This window comes from Terrapene carolina, unplaced genomic scaffold (assembly GCF_002925995.2).
Source record: "Terrapene carolina triunguis isolate 2854851 unplaced genomic scaffold, T_m_triunguis-2.0 Scaffold261, whole genome shotgun sequence".
Lineage (NCBI taxonomy): Eukaryota > Metazoa > Chordata > Testudines > Emydidae > Terrapene > Terrapene triunguis.
In genome coordinates this window covers 266,761-283,884 of record NW_020664612.1, presented here as the reverse complement: position 1 = coordinate 283,884, position 17,124 = coordinate 266,761, and the positions used below count along the sequence as shown (strand labels likewise).

Genomic DNA, 17,124 nt, shown 5'->3' with positions numbered 1-17,124 from the left:
GAGAATTTATTCAGGAAATAAAAACAGGATTTCCCAGTTCCTAGACATTGTCTTCTGCCTGACATGGCTACTCACAGATGCAGTAGGAGCATGCTAAGCTTTCAGAGAAAACGGGTACTGCGGGTGCCACCAATCCAAGAGACGTACACTGTGCACAGGGTCCAGGATAACTTGTACTCCTTGGTCAAGTCGGGGCTTCTTGCCATTCCGGACAGGAGAATCCTGGAACACCAACCTCACTCTGTGATGTCTCATGTCAGTGCTCACGTTTATTGTGAACTGCAGGGAAGAAAATTGGCAATTTCCTTAATAGACATCTAGGCATTTTCTGGAAGCAGTACCTAATTTCTCTTCAAATACTATCTACTACTGTGAATGCTGATCCCTAATTCTTATTGGACAAACATTTTCTTTGTGGTGTTTTACATTTAAACTTTATATTTTCAAATACTTTTTTTTTTTTTTTAAATTGAGGGCCTCCAAAAAGTATGCTTTTCACAAAAAAGATACCAGAAAGACATCATCAAAATTTGAAAGATCAACCAACTCTCTTTTAAAGTTGAAATAAATGTTATTTGGAGCTTTGATCTTACGGAAGTGCAAAGGTGAGAGAACTTGGACACTATTTTCCAATTCTACCTTTAATACCCATAAGTTATCTAGGGTATTTTAGGTGCTGCTGACTAAGACTCCTAGGCACGATGAGAATACAAATCCTCATCCTTCCTTCCCCCAGGAATGGAGCACATTTCGTTGAAGACAGCTGACAAACAGTCCCTTCTAGTTGGGCCTCGAGGGCTGGTGCCATGAATCTACATCAACCATCAGAGAGTTTAGTGACTTGCAGAAACTAAACTGAAGAGATCCTTGAGTGATGGCCCCAATGCACTAGGGAAATGCATATTAATTAGTCTGCTGGTGCAGCAAGATTTACAGACATGCGGTAATAACCAGACCATTTTCTTAGCACATTTTTATGGTGCTTAAGTGCAGATTTCTTAACACTTACCAAGGTAAATATCATACCCATGACTACCGGCAGGAAGATGAAGTTGAGCGTGGTGATTTGCAACAGACAGCAGTCCTGATCAGGATTTGTGTGAACATCCTCATACTGAACAGGTGGCTGAAGACCTTTGCAACAGTTACTCTTCAATCTGGGAGGCTTGACAGAACGAGACAGACCGGTTCATTCAACTAAACTGAAGCCAACCAGAAATTTCACTTCATGTCTAGAGACCATCCTGGCTCAGCAGCAGATTCCTGCCTAATGCCCAATTGTTCGGGCAAAAGGGTTCCATGTTCAATGAAAACCCTGGGATGGAGGGCTTGCAAGACTGTCTCTTTGAAGACAGACTCTGCAGGTCCTGATAGGGTGCTCGGTATTATACATTTATCCTGAGTCTGGTTAAAGGAGGGTTTCACAAAGATTACTGTCACCCCCTGATAAAAGGGTTGGTTAGCTTTGGAAAGGCTTTCCGTGTGAAGAGAGAAAAGACATTAATTCAACACATTTCAAACTTGGGTCCCTAACCGTAGGCCACTAAATCAAAGTGACTGGCTTTTCAGAGGAGCTGAGTCATCGCAACTCCCCACTGAAGGTATTTGGAGCTATAGATACTCAGCACGTTGGGTTAGGGGCAGGCAATCAGCAGCCTAAATATGGACATAGGGATCTAATCCTTTAGACACTCAAGACTGAAAACATTGGCCTGTTTTAAAGCAGTAAGAATTGCCTCCTGCTCTAGTTTTCCTACTCAGCAGCTGCACAAGTGCCTTACCTGCCCACCTCTGCATTTGGCAATATGTATTTCTTTTACCAGGAGATCGGATTTTAATTGATCTACTGCACCCATCATAACAATTCTGGAAGAAAAATCATTATGGCTTCAAAACCTTACCGCCCTGACATTTCAATGGCAAGTGGTTAGCTTTCATACCTGTTTTTTGAATTTGAAGTTAAATTCCCACATAGGTTCTCGTCTGTTCCCTTCAATCTTTCTGCATCAGAAAAGCAAACACTGATATGTGTGTGTGTGTGTGGGGGGAATACAGTAGTAGAGTTAATTATTTCATTTTTAGTGAATTTCAACACAGGCAAAGAGCTCAAACTACAAACCACAGGAGCAGCTGAAGAGATGGCAGCAGTCTGGTCCCATTAGTTACATTAATGCATATCTGAGAGACAAGGTGGGTGAAGTAATCTCTTTTACTGGACCACCCACCTTCTCTCCAATATCCAGGGACCGACACAGCTACAACTACACTGCAAACATTAATGCATACCTGGCATTTTCCATTTGCCAGTCAGCAGGTGGCAACCTCGCTATACCAGAGGGTGACACAGGACTTGGGCTCTAGCAGTGCTTCCTCTGTTCCGCTCACCCATTCCACATAGAAGAGGAAAGCAGAATGGACTTTGCTCCTCTACATACTACATGGAATAGCCAAATTAAATTGATAAAATCTCAGGTCAATGTATGCATTCAGCTCACACTCAGAACAGATTTCAGAGTAGCAGCCGTGTTAGTCTGTATCCGCAAAAAGAACAGGAGTACTTGTGGCACCTTAGAGACTAACAAATTTATTAGAGCATAAGCTTTCGTGGGCTACAACCCACTTCTTCGGATGCATATTGAGTGAAACATATCGAGGAGATATATATACACACATACAGAGAGCATGAACAGGTGGGAGTTGTCTTACCAACTCTGAGAGGCCAATTAAGTAAGAGAAAAAAAACTTTTGAAGTGATAATCAAGGTAACCAAGTACAGACAGTTTGATAAGAAGCAAGTGTGAGAATACTTACAAGGGGAGATAGATTCAATGTTTGTAATGGCTCAGCCATTCCCAATCCCTATTTAGCCCTGAGTTGATTGTGTCTAGTTTGCATATCAATTCCAGCTCAGCAGTCTCTCGTTGGAGTCTGTTTTTGAAGTTTTTCTGTTTTAAGATAGCCACCCGCAGGTCTGTCATAGAATGGCCAGACAGGTTAAAGTGTTCTCCCACTGGTTTTTGAGTATTACTCAGAACAGAGCAGGAGTGAGGGAGAGCAAACAGCAGATCAGGGAAGGAGAAATCAAAGAGAGGCAAATGTTAAAAGCGACTGGACAGAGCTGAAAAAGCGTGGGGGGGGGGGAAGAGGAGGCGCACCCAGAGGTCACACTCCCCTCCATTAGGCAACGTCCTAGTATTTCAAAATCACAAAGCAAAGCTTTGGCTGTACAGTTCAACTAGTGGCTCAGAACATTGCTTCTTTTCTAAAGGTGGATGAATACATGGGGTCCGATGCCTCAATGCCAGAGGCAACCAAAGCCTGGATCTGCTGGCAAAGGTCTCTCAGGTATTCTATAGTGTAATCTCTGACTGCCACACTTTTATACAGCCTTACAGCTGTGAGATTCTATGTCCTGGCATGCAATGCTCCATGAAATAGGAGAGTCTTAGCAGAACTACTGTATTCAAGTGAGGGGGGAGGTTAAATAGAGCCCAATATCATATCGATAAGCTGACAGTGACTGGAAGTTGCAGTCATCTGACAGCCATTCAGTAGCCAATAAGGAGAGAGCCTGGCAAATCTCAGTCCAGTTGCCAGAGAGTAAGTGTCCACATCACAAGAGATACCTTCCATAACAACTGACCTGAAGTGGGCCTGCTAACAGCCTCAGCAGGAAGGGAAAGAATGGCATGCGTCATAGAGAAAACTCCCCTCTCACCCAGAGATGGTCTCTCTGGGTCAGAGTTAAGGCCTCTTCTGGGTCAATGTGGGGAAATTTATCTGCCAATGCTGTACCAGCTAGCTGCAGTCACTAACACTGTCAAATCTGAGAGGCCGCACCAGCACTAATTGCTTTCATGGATGGAAAAAAAAGAGAACAAGGGCTGATGCAAACTGCACCTTTTTAATGCAATTTAATTCTAGTTGGGGTGAGGGACTCATGTAACCCCACTTAGCACCTAGCCTGGGTCACTCCTACTGTGTGGCTTTGCAGTGATACAAGGCCTTTCACTTCACTTCTAAATCATAGTCACAGGCAGGAGTGCTGGAAGGATCTCTGCAGTGGTGAATCCCCTAGAGGTGAAGCACAAAGCTGAAGAGCAGTTAAGCTCAGGAGCATGGGCTAAACGATCTCCCCCACCAGGCAGCAGCGGCAGCAAACAGTTCTAACCTATTACAATACTGACTGCTCCCTGGATCGTGCTTAGCGGGGGGCATGCAGCAGATACTGCTGGGCTTAATTCCATTTGCAGTTGAGTTTGCCGTTCACCTTCTGAGTACATCTACACTGCAGCTGGAGATGTAATTCCCAGGGTGGGCGGACCTACATGCACTCGCTGGAATTAAGTTAACATGCTGAAAATAATAGCGTGGCCACGGTGGCAGCTTAGGCTAGCTGTCCAAGTACCTTCCTACCACTTCTGACTGGGTTACACTCGGGCGGTTAGCCCCTCCTGCCACACGATGACACGACCACTCTATTTTAGCATGCCAGTTTGATCAGAGCCAGTGTGTGTACGTCTAGAGACCCAGAGCCAGCGCGTGCCCTTAGAGACACAGCTTCATCTAACAGCTCATGTGATCATGGCAAGTAGTTAAGCACAAAACGGTAAGTACCTCCTAAGGGGCAGAGGATGTCATCCGCGTGTCAGCCGTCCTGCCCTTCAGACGTGCACCGTATGGCCTGCTGCTCCACCAAAAATAATGGGGGTGTCTTTAAAGGGCAAACACTTCTGCTGACACCACAACGGCTCCAGTGTCCCACACAAGCTACGCTAGGGAAAGAAGAAAGGAAATTAAAGAGGAAAAGCTGGATTCAGTAATATAGGGGTCTGAGTCTCCCTTCGCTGCATGCACAGTTTACACGAGCATCTCCCATCAGTGTTAACAGACCCCTAGGGGTCTAACCAAAACCCATGAAAGCAAGGAATCGCAGAGGAAATGTAAGATCCCATTCAATGTACACCACTGCGCCTAGGCATTGCAGCACATGGAACAAAGAGGACACAGTTTGGAGTCCAGACGTACAAGGGCATTTGTATGCTTCGATGGATTGAAGTCAGACCTCTACTGTTATTCTAACAAAGGCTTATCGTCATTTAATTTCCTTTTTTAAGTGAATGGTAATAAAAAAGTATTACACGCAAGGAATCTTTACAAAACTATTAGTATGGTAGAAGCACCAGGAGTGGGCACCAAAGCCGTTATGATGTGAACGTGAATGAATACCAGACACTGACCCTTCCACTGCGGGAGGAGAGGGGTCTACTAATCAGACCAATAGATGGATGGGGTTACAGATTGCTCTGACGGGTGGTTAGATTCAGAGGGACTGAGACTATAACAGGAGGTTAGTGGAACTGCAGTTTTTTTCCCTTCTTTTTAAGGAAGGCATTGCCTGAATGTGATATTCCCTATTAGGTCAGGGAGCAAACAGGTGCAGAGGACTTGTGCACAAAAGGCTGTAAATGCATCTTAATCCTGATCTGCAGCGCAACCTACCTGTTGCTGCTCGCTGTTCTCAGTCTTATCTCAGGGCAACTTGCCACTTCAGCAGTGTCTTCACGTGGGGAAGGACAGAAGCAGCAGAGATGTCGCACAGCAAAGAAATGGATTTGTTGTAGTTTGCATAGAGCAGTGATACTCAGATCTCAGGGGTTCAGGAGCCAAATCACCCATCAACATTACCCCAAAAAGCCACAGTCGTGGGAATTCATTGTTTTATTTACTCTCACAGCAAAATGACTGCGGGTATTCGACAATTGGTTAATAACACAGTAAAAGCATCCTGATTGGTTAATAATTAAATGATACAGTTTTTTAACATCATGTGCTGCAAGAGACACATTAAAGAGCCACCTGTGGCTAGATACACAAATGCTCCAAGCAAGGACTGCAGTTTGGTTTTGCCCAATGACACAGCAGACAATTTCTCCCCAGCTTCACAGCCACACCCCAAAGCAGGCACTTGCTTCGCACGCTAGCGCCGCACCTCATGACACTCCCCACTTCAGAGAAACCAAAGGTGATGGTCTGCAGGAGCGCGGTGTGAAAGGACTCTCCTTTTAGAGGCTGTCAATGGCATTTGTGATCCTCTGCCACTGACCCAGAAGAAACATTCCAAAATAATATAGTTACAACAGTGCAAGTAGTAGACAAAAATGCCTACCTAGCTCAAACTCCTTTTGGAACCTGGGTTGTGTAGAGGAGGGAAGGGGACAATTGTGGATTGTGTCAGTGACAGAGCTTCCATCACTGTAAAATGACATTTTCCTAATTTGTATTACTGGAGTGCTTAGGAGCTACACACGAGGACCCCATTGTGCTAGGGGCTGTACAAACACAGGTAACTGATAAAACTTCAGAAGTCAAACTCTTCCTAGCTTCCTATGTATATCACTGATCCAGTGCATTTATTTCACTAGGATCCACCTGAATCAGATTTATTTCTCTGAAAGGGGAATAACAAAAAGCAGAGAGAGTGTACCAGCTGAACACAGGTTAGTTCACTTCCCCAAACACTACTACTTACGTTGGAATTCTTTAAAGGGGGTAGTCTCTGGAACAGCCGGATTCCTGGAGACACAAGAAGCAAAAAGTTCATACATGTGGTATAACGAACAGATGACACACGCACGGAGGCAGTGCAGCCTTTCCATCGATTCTGGCCGTAAACGGAGAGGCAGGTACGCATCCAGAGCGTAGTGCCTAAAGGAAACAGGGACAAACCCAACACCCCTTGAAAAGCCATAACTGTACTGGATTTCAGGTAAATCTCAGGGAGCTACAAAATAAGTGTTAAAGAAGGTGACTGAACAAAGGGGTCAAACTCTGCTTTTATACCACATCACCCACTGACATCTCTTGGCAGTCACATTGCCCCTCCATATATAGCTGGTGTCTGCAGACCTGCAGCCATCTTCAGATTCTGCAAGGGCGCCATACTCTTTCTGCATTAGATGGCCTGCCAGTCTCAAAAGGTCTTCGCACCACGATGTGCCAAGGCTGTGAGTGAGACTTAGCAAGGTCTCTAGTATCTTTAGTGTGTGGCACAGAGTACAAAGAGGTTGAGAAGCAAAACAGAAAACAGGCAAGAGTACAAATAGGAAAAGAACGCTGATTTTGTCTGATATATATGCTTAATAATAGGAATAAATGTCAGTCTTCCCAGTGAAAAAGGAGAGTCAAGGATGTGACCAGAGGAAGAAGCTTGAACTTTTGCATAGTGAGCTGACACCTATATGCTCTCCATCTATTCTCTCCTCCTCTTCTGCACCATCTCCCACTTCTACCATCTTTCTGGTTGCCCCTAAAACCTGGCACAGTCTGATACAATGCCTTTATTTTCATTAAGTCCTGCCCCTTGTTAATTTATGGGCAGATCACCGCAAGGAATGCCTGAGACTAAGAGGCAAAACATCACCCAAAAATTAAGCCTTCAAAATGAGGCAATGCCATTACTTTCCTGTAAGCATTTTGTGAGAGCTTTACACACAAGATGTACTCTTATGGGCACGACATTCTTTTGAGTGTTTAGGCCTTGACAATTAGAGCTCACCACATTTTTAAACATTAGACATACAGGAAGATTACAAAATAGTGGTTATTTTCAGGCTGTGAAACAGACCGGATAGGAAGCAAATCTCTTAAGAAATACTATTTAAAGTTCTCCAAACCAACATTTAATAGAAACAGCCCAGACTAGGATACAGGATGCCAATCACCACCAGTTATAGAATGGCAAAGATTTCAGAGGCACACATGCTGCAACCACATTAGAAAAGAACCATGTCCCAACATCTAGCATGACTGACCCAATGAGGAGATAGATCCCTATTAACAGCTCTGTAGCAAATTCTGGTCCGACACTGATGGACACCCACAAATACTGAAGCGTATGTTTACAAACTCTTTGTGGTCGCACCTTCTGTAGAGTCTGGTCCAAAAGGCAGCAGTGCAAATGACAGTCCAGGCTTTTTTGCAAATCAGAGAAAACTTCACTGTATCTTCTGGACGTATGTAGGAGGCCAGCAATAGCCAGATGTCAATGGGATAATCTTCTCCAACAGCCTCATCAGGGTTTTCTAAGCATAGCAAACACACATTATGTAACACAGCTCCTGCATTATAAACCTTAAGGCATGCAAATTGAGCTGATTGGCTCCTCTCCGTTGAGCACTATTCTGCAAGTGCTGCACGACCTGCCATGAACACACACACTCTGTAAATGAGGTGGCTGTGGGACAGCACAGAGGCCACATTAGCCAAAGAGGGGCTCAGTCCATACGCTCGTTTACAGTAGCTCATCATGAAGAAACTTAAGGCTAGAGGCACCTGAACTCCAAAATATTGTTACCCCATAGAGACTGCCGCTCCCTTTGGGTCAGTTCTTTCTTTATAAGAGGCATCAGAGCAGCATTATGGAGCGCTGGTATCTGTTACACCGAATCTCATATAACACTAACCTTCCCAAAAGACTTGGAAACAAGTGTTTGAGGATGGACCATTTTTACACACTAAGGCCAGGTCTAGACTTTACACTCTGTAGGGTATAACTACATTGTTCAGGGGTATGAAAAAGCCACACCCCTGCGTGACACCGTTATGCTAATCTAACCCCTGGCGTAGACAGCGCTATGTTGACGGGAGAACTTCTCACAGACATGGAGCACCTATGGCAACAGGAGAAGCTCTCCCATCAGCTTGGCAGCATCTTCACTAAAGCGCTACAGCGGCGCAGCTGCATCGCTGCAGCTTTTTAAGTGTAGACCCACCCATAGGCTCCACTGGTGCTTTAGGGGACCGGTGGGATTTCACTATCAGCATAAACAAAATGTAGAAAGAGAGAAAGAAACATATTAGTCATTAAAAAGAACAGGAGTACTTGTGACACCTTAGAGACTAACAAATTTATTTGAGCATAAGCTTTCGTGGGCTACAGCCCACTTCATCGGATGCATAGAATGGAACATATAGTAAGGAGATACATATACACATACAGAGAACATGAAAAGGTGGGAGTTGCCTAGTTTAAAGTTTCCCTTTTTGACTGTCATTATCTCTTGTGTAACCCACCTTTAAAAGGTGCTTTGTTTTATCTACATTTCAATTACAGCTTTCAGGAAAGCAAACACTTCCAGGAAGGCTTCTCTAGTCATTAACAACCCATTTCCACTCACACAGAGCTCTCAAAACTGTTCCACTAGACTAAAGTTTCACATACTTGTTTAATTCCAAATGCACCTAGAAATACCTGTGCACAAAGCACATATATTTTTCCAACAATCTAATACTATCAATGCTGATGGATTTTGCTCAAGTTTTAAAAGTTAAGATACCTTTTGGGACATGGATATCTCAATAGATTCTACAGGCCTTACTCAGCATTGAGAACTGTGGGAGAGAACTTTCATTTGGATGTAATAAGGGTAGGTAAAAACTGATGATTTTTTTTTTTTAAATCCCCAAATAGAATTTTTAAAATTAAATGAAATACAGGTGGGTTTTTTTTAAATTATCCTATTTAAAATTAAATTTGAAATTCACAACCTGTGTTAAGGCCTAAACTTTTTAAAATATGTTAAAATTATTTAAATTTTACACAAAAAATATTAAGCAGTACATATTTGCTACCAAGTTTTAAAGAATGTCAAGTCACTGGCTGATCACCTGGAACCAAAGTTTGTTAACATAAGAAAAGAAGAATATAAGAACGGCCATGTTGGGTCAGACCAAAAGTCCATCTAGCCCAATATCTGGTCTTCCAACAGTGGCCAATGCCAGGTGCCCCAGAGGGAATGAACAGAACAGGTAATCATCAAGTAATCCATCCCCCGTTGCTCATTCCCAGCTTCTGGCAAAACAAAGGCTAAACCAGCTTTTGACATTGCAGTAGCCTTTTTGCAGGTCCAGAAAGAGTATTTTCTTAATTTCAGTTTATTCAACTAGTTCAGTTCAATTATTAGTTCATTCAAAGTTGTGACACTGATTCGGAAGTTGAAAAAGCTGGAAAGCTTGTTTTCATCTTCCCCTCTACGAATAAAAACTAGGTGTGAGAGGATATGATCTACTAGCTCTAAAATCTTGAAGGACATGGCGATCAGAAAATCTGTTCAATTCATTAACTACACAATACTTCCTTTGTTTAATAAATGAGTTTTAAATGTAAAATGTTTTGATAACCTTTTTAATCATCATCCAGTAAATTAGAAAGGAATCAGTCACCATTTTCTACCATGATAAATGTAAAAATTAAGAATCAGCATAAACATAAGTTACGCTATATATTTGTTAAAATAAATGTGTATAGATATAGTGCATCTTCCCGGTTAGCAAAAAGAAGCACCAAATTTAGCGTAAAGGCTGTATTTAGTTGCAAATGAACTTGTTTTAATGTCTATCAATTAGTAAGCATGAACCTTTCTTTAGGAAAAGAACTAAAAAGTACAAATGCAAAACATGATTAAAAGCAATGATTTAAAACAAACAAACATACATCCATCCATCAAGGCTTCTCCCACCTGCTGATTTAAATCACGATTTAGATCAATCCACCCTGGATGTAATGCATGCCCTGTTAGGTTGGGGCTGTATGGGGCCCAAAGATTTCAAAACTAATCTGTGGCTAATCCTCAAGGAGGGATAGAAGTTGGGAGGAATGATAGTCTTGAGATTAAAACTCATGTCTGAAAGTCCAGGCGATCTTGGCTCTTCTATTGACTTATGTCACTTTGGGCTTCGGCATGTTTTTTCTTCTTTATGACGAGGAGCATTGTAAAAAACTGCTTTGTTTACCTTGGAAATTCAGGTCCTCTGTAGGCTAAAATACTGAGCGCCCCACAATCTTTAAGATATTTGTCCTCACTCACCCCTGGTGACGCAGGGAGGTGCGCCTATTCCCATTGTTAAGGCTGTGGAAAGCTGTTTGCATTTTTTGGTTCAAAAGTTGCTGCCACACTTCGTTAAAGTTGCAGTTACCTATCTGGAATATTGCCAGCACGTTTTTCCAAGGCATGCAGCCTACCTTCCAAAGCAGGGCAGCAACATATAAGATACACTGGTTGTCCCACTTGGCTCCCAAAGGCAAGCATGATGGAGGAGTGGCTGGACCAAATTTGAATGATGATGTGACCTGGCGCATGGGTTAGCGATGCCACTCAAATTTGCAGCAACTCTAAAAAACTGTGTTAAAAGTTGTGGTTTCTGCAACAAGATCACAGCCCAGGATATTTTTTTTTTTTTACAGCCTTACCCATTGTACAGACAGAGAGAGAAACTAAAAAGTGACTTGCCCAAGGTCACACAGAAAGTCTGAGGCAGAGCAAAAAACTAAACGCACGTCTCCCAAGTCCTGGAGTATTGCCCTGACCATTGTGCCAGTCCTCTTCTCCTGGAAACTCTCTTGGCCTCAATTTTGTCATCTCTAAAATGGGGAACTGTTTCTTATCTTACAGGACTGCTGTGAAGCTAAATTCATTATTATTTGTAAAATGCTTTGAGATTCTCAGATGGAAAGGACCACATAAGTCAATTTCTTTAAAATTAACTAAAAGTTACTTTATAAACACTTACAGTTTTCCTCTCAACTACATGCAATTAAATTCTGTTTGAATTTCAGCTAGGATATTAACCATTGCACTGTGAAGCTGCATAATCCTGTGTCCACAGCATTGCAGCCAGGATGGATAAAAATCAATGATTTAAAATAAATAAAAATTGGATTTTCTTTATTTAAATCGGATTTTTTTGATAAAATGCTTTTTGAGGAAAAAACCTATCTAAAGATAGTTTTAATTAAGAAACATTATAGCTCAAAGATATCTCATCATGGAATAGGGATTATAAATTCTAATTCTATAGTATGAGACAATATATTCATGTAATGTTTAAGAAAAGTTTTTTAAATGAGTTCCAATAGTTCATGGATTAGGGACCCAGTTTTATGGGGTTCCAGGGGCTTCTGTACAGATTATTTAGGTTAACCTTTCTATCTACCCAATGGGACTCAGTGCTCAGTCTAGAAGATACCATCAGAGATGCTTAGTTTTGCAGTTCTCAAACTGGGGATTTGTGTCTCCAGAGATAACATGCTTGTTAACAGAAAAAGTGTTTTTAAATAAATAATATAATATATAGAGGTTAGAAATAACAGACCTCAACCCTATTGTCCCTCTGCAAATTTGTGTGCACAGAGTCAATCCCTTACCTCTCTCTCAAAGTGCAAAGTTTCAAAAAGTTCAATAAATAGAAGATTGTTGGGGGAAGAATACATCTGGACAAGGAGAAGAAGTCTGGAGATAAATGTGAGAAGGGAGGGACAGGCAGTAGAAACAAAAGTGAAACTGTTTGAGCAGCATATTCCTGAAGTCTTGAGGTCTCTCTGAGTGTAGCCTTCATTGATTTGAGAGCTACCATACCATTCTCTCACTAGAAAGGAAAACCTATAATGGCAGCAGGCCGTAGGGAGACCCAGTTTAGGTCTCATCTATCTCTGAGTTGTGAAGAATATGTATTAAGGTTATAACAACCAATAAGAATGCACTTTTATGTAGAAATCCATGATTAAATTGAGTCTTCCTGTCTAGTGATTTAAATCAAATCCACCCTGATAGCAGCTATATAGCTTATCTGCACTGTGGTACAACTTACATCCTACTGAGCTGCACAAAATAGAATTGCTGAAACACAGCTTTATTCAGAAGTGACTAAAAAACACAACTCTGGGTCCTTTGCTCCAAATTTGCTCAGTTGACCCCATAAAAAGACACCCTAACATCTTTAATGAACTGCTAGCCTCACAAATTCAGGCTCAGATCTGAGAGTCAAGCTGTGTTCTTTCAGGCTCATGCATTGGCCTGCTAAACCCAGGGCTGTGAGTTCAATCTTTGAGGGGGCCATTTAGGGATCTGGGGCAAAAATCTAACTGGGGATTGGCCCTGCCTTAAGCAGGGGGGTGGATTAGATGACCTCCTGAGGCCCCTTCCAACCCTGATATTCCATGATTGTGCCAGCAATAAGGATTATGCAGAGCAAATGCTGCTCTCAGTTACAGATATGCAATTCTGTGACTTCCATGGGGTTTCACAGATGTAATTGAAATCGTAATTTGAAGACAATGAGGCTGGACCTGATAATCAAACTTAGTTGATAGCTCTGCTGAAGATGAATGAGCCTGAGCAGTGTTAATTCTGTAAGGCTAACAGCAACTAAGAAAAAGTTACATTTTAACTGTAGCGGCAAATCAACACAACTAATTCCAATACACACTGGGGCTAGCCTGCTAGAAGGTTGTGTCAGTTTACAGTCACTTTACTGGGTATAACTGCACTTGCAAGGATGGTGTCCCTAGCTTCTGTTTGCCAGAAGTTGGGAATGAGCGACAGGAAATGGATCCCTTGATGACTACCTGTTTTGTTCATTCCCTCTGGGGCACCTGGCATTGGCCACAGTCGGAAGACAGGATACTGGGCTACAAGGACCTTTGATCTGACCCAGTATGGCTATTCTTATGTTCTTAATATGAACATTAATCTCCCCACAATGCCCATTTATAGATTTTCAATTATTGCTTAAACTGCTAAATAAGTAACAACAGCAAAAGTTGCAGAGTTAATGATGCTAATGGAATCCCTATCTTTTGCATTTCTTGAACGCTTTCATGTTTGCAGGATGACAGGTGATATCCAAAAAGGGAAGAAATTGGGCTTGTGCTTCCAACTCTTCCACCAAGGCAAAAGTGGTTTTGGCTTGCTTTTTACATTAGCAGTACACAGTCTGGGCTTCTTGTTTTGCTGGAATACTTCTCAGAGCTAGGAGAACATCCCAAGAGGCATGAGAATGGAATCTGTGCAAGTGACAAGGGCAGCAATTTTTAGCCCAACTGTTTAAGTCTGTTTTTGTTAACAGACTATTTAACTCACATTCTTAATAAACAACTGGAAGATAAGCTCTGCGTGAAAGATACAACACCCTATACCAGCTTTCAGAGCTCTCACTCCTGTTCTCTAGTCATTCAAGGAATCCTCCCACAAGAACAGGTAATACCTGATACTTTATACAAACAATTCAGCAATCGCCACCCTTTATTTTTCTTTAAAGGGGGAGGAGTGCTCTCCTGAGACATCAAAATAATAAATAAGGCACAAAGTTTCTCTCTTTGCAGGTCTCCTTTCATGTGGCATAACTGTAGGATTTTATATAGTGTTTCAGGAAAGTTTTTATCTGCAGCACATACGTGGTCGAAATCAACCAATTAGGCATGATTCAATCAACTGCAACAATCCACCTTCAGTAAGAAAGGGGAGATGAACCACGTCTCCTACCTAGCATTCCTTTTGTTAAGCGTTTGTGCACACAAGTGCATGCACAAACACATGCACAAACACACTTCACTGAACTCTTTGAAGAGACACATTGCTGATCTGTAAATAGCAGTCACTAGCTTGGCAAACGCAGAAGACGATCCCAGCAAGGACCCTGCAGAGCTGACTGGGTGAGTGAAGAGTCATACCTTTGTGCCTCTTGCTTTTCTTTTTTCTAGAGGCAGTTCTCTCGTTGGTGCTTTCCTTAGCATCCATTTCATCGCTACTGTCACAGGATTCCCCAGTCACAGTTCCTCAGCAGGAACACGTGAGGCTTCCAAACCACAGAGGGATTTTACTAGAACCAGAAGAAATAGATTACACACACATACTAAATACACTATGAGAAGTGGCATGAGCTGGTTAGGGTCTACGAGGGCTGACTGCAGTTGTTTGAGAGGCATCTACATGAGCAATCTTTGCTAATATACAAGAAAGGATATTTCTTCTGATGTCGTAAGAGTGGATGCTTGGTAACAATCCAAATGGCATAACTAGACTGATGGGGAGTTATGAATGAATCCACCTGCTCCTCTGACAGATCTAACTGATCTTCTGCATATGACAGACTTTCTTGCCCTGTGGACCTCTTTCTGCCATTTTCAGTTTTGCAAGGACCATGCCTCATCTCTACAAGGCCTTTAATTCATGTTCTATTTTCCTGTATGACAACAGACAGGATGTACTGTCACTAAGGGAAGATGATATGGAACTGTCAGAGTAATTCACCAGGACCCAAGTAAGGGATGCTGTTTAAATCCTAACAGGAAGGGGAGACAGAGAAAAAGGAGATTGTGCTGTCTTACAGCACAAAAGATGTGCATGTGAGACAGATCATGCCTGGGGAGTTTTCACTCAAAGAGGGAGTTTTTGGAAGGGATCACTTGGGATGGGAAGGGGAGAGTCTCTCAAATATATAAAGGGACTGGTTGGAAGAACAAATTACCTGATATACATTTGAGTTTACTTCCTCTGCTGTTTAGACAGTGGTTGTGACAGGCATTGCAACCACATGCAGTATCTGAAGACCATATTATATTAAATTTATGAATGTTCTATCTACCATTGTGGACCAGGGATTGCATTCAGCTTCATGGGAAGAAGGTTACTACAACTCCTCTACAAACTAACCAACCTGCCCCAAGCCTCACCTTCAAAGCACTGTCCACACAGCTATTTATAGAGCGTGAGCTCACCTCTAGCCCAAGTCTGTTGACCCAGGCTGCGAGGCTCACTTCTATGAGCTGTGTAGAAATACCCAATGAGTGCACAGTGACTGCAGCCTACCCCCCCGGTCAGAAGGAGAGGGATGTGGGTCCCAGTCCAGAGACAGGTGAAGACTAGAGGCTTGAAACCTGAGTGCTTGTTCCTTACAGTTACCATGAAATTATGACAGGTGTAAAAAGGTTCACCTTGCAGTCCATTTAGTAGGACATCAATAACTTTAAAAAAGTAGTCACATTTCTTTCTGAAATGTTTGTATGTAGAGGTATTTGTAGCACATAAAGTTACTCTAACTGAAAAAAAAAATGAAAGAAAACAGCTCTCTTTTTTTCAGTTTATTTTGTACATTTGACAGCACTTTGGATGCAGCCAGTGCCATGGTTTTTTTTGTAGAGGGGGAAATGATTCTGACTATGTGTGGATCTTTCACAGCAACAGGGAGAGGGAAAAGAGAGCGGGGGAAAAAAAGCTATATATAAAAAAGATAAATGTGATTGCTGGGGACTCAGAGGGGGGTCTAGCCCACATGAACTACATAGAGCTCTCTTTTAAGAGTGGAAGTTTCCATTTAATGCATCTCTGTGCTGTCAGCTTTCACATTTTCCTGTCTATAGTCTGTATGTTGTAATGTTCCTGCATTTCTTTATTTTGATATCTGCTCCTGGTCTCTTAGGGCTTGTCTGCATGGGGAAATTTTTTCAGCATTACTGTATCAGAATAGCTCTCTGTGAGGACACCTATTACAGAATAAAAGTGCATTGTTGTGATTTAGCTTATGTTACATTGGAAGTGTATAACTATAATGGTATAATTATTATTGGTAAATTTCCCCATGTGGACAGGTCCTTAGTTTTTGTTATTAATGTCAATAAATTGTTGGTCATTCTACATATGTGACCATTTACATTTAAGAATGGGAGGTTGTCTCAGATAGGTTTTCAGCTAGTCAGGGCAATGAAAACAAAGAGCAGATGTTGACAGCATAGACTATTGATTGCAACAGCCCTTTGAGAAACTGCTAGCTAGACAGACAGATTCAGCAATCAAAAAGACATCAGAGACACCCTCAAAAAAGTAAGACATCGCCTGTAACTTGGGAAAGGAATTTCAGCAGCATTAGCTTAAATACCCCCCCACCCAAGATTTTTCACTAGGAAAGCTGTATAAAATTTGATGTAAACTGGCAAAGCATTAGAAATTTCTTAATACAATATTCTCAGCTTCAGTCAAGGGAGAAGTAGAGGTCTTGCAACACCAGACACAAGACATTCCTTCCAGTCTAAGGAATCTGTAGATCTAGGTTTTATTTCCAACTCTGTCGCAGATTTCCTGTGCAACCTCTTGGGTAAGTTACTTAGGCCTGGTCTACACTAGAAAATTAAGTTGGCTTAACTACACTGCTCAGGGGTATGAAAAACCCACATCCCTGAGCAGCGTAGTTAAGCCAACCTAACCCCAGTATAGACAGTGCTGTGTGAATAGAATGTTTCCATTGACCTAGCTACTGCCTCTCAGGGAGATGGATTACCTATGCAGACAG

At 42.1% G+C, this 17,124-nt stretch overlaps 1 pseudogene; it reads right to left on the bottom strand.

Annotated features, from left to right (window-relative positions):
* Window positions 1-6: 6 nt before the first annotated feature.
* On the bottom strand, window positions 7-14,621 carry LOC113407736 (annotated as a pseudogene).
* Window positions 14,622-17,124: the final 2,503 nt, after the last annotated feature.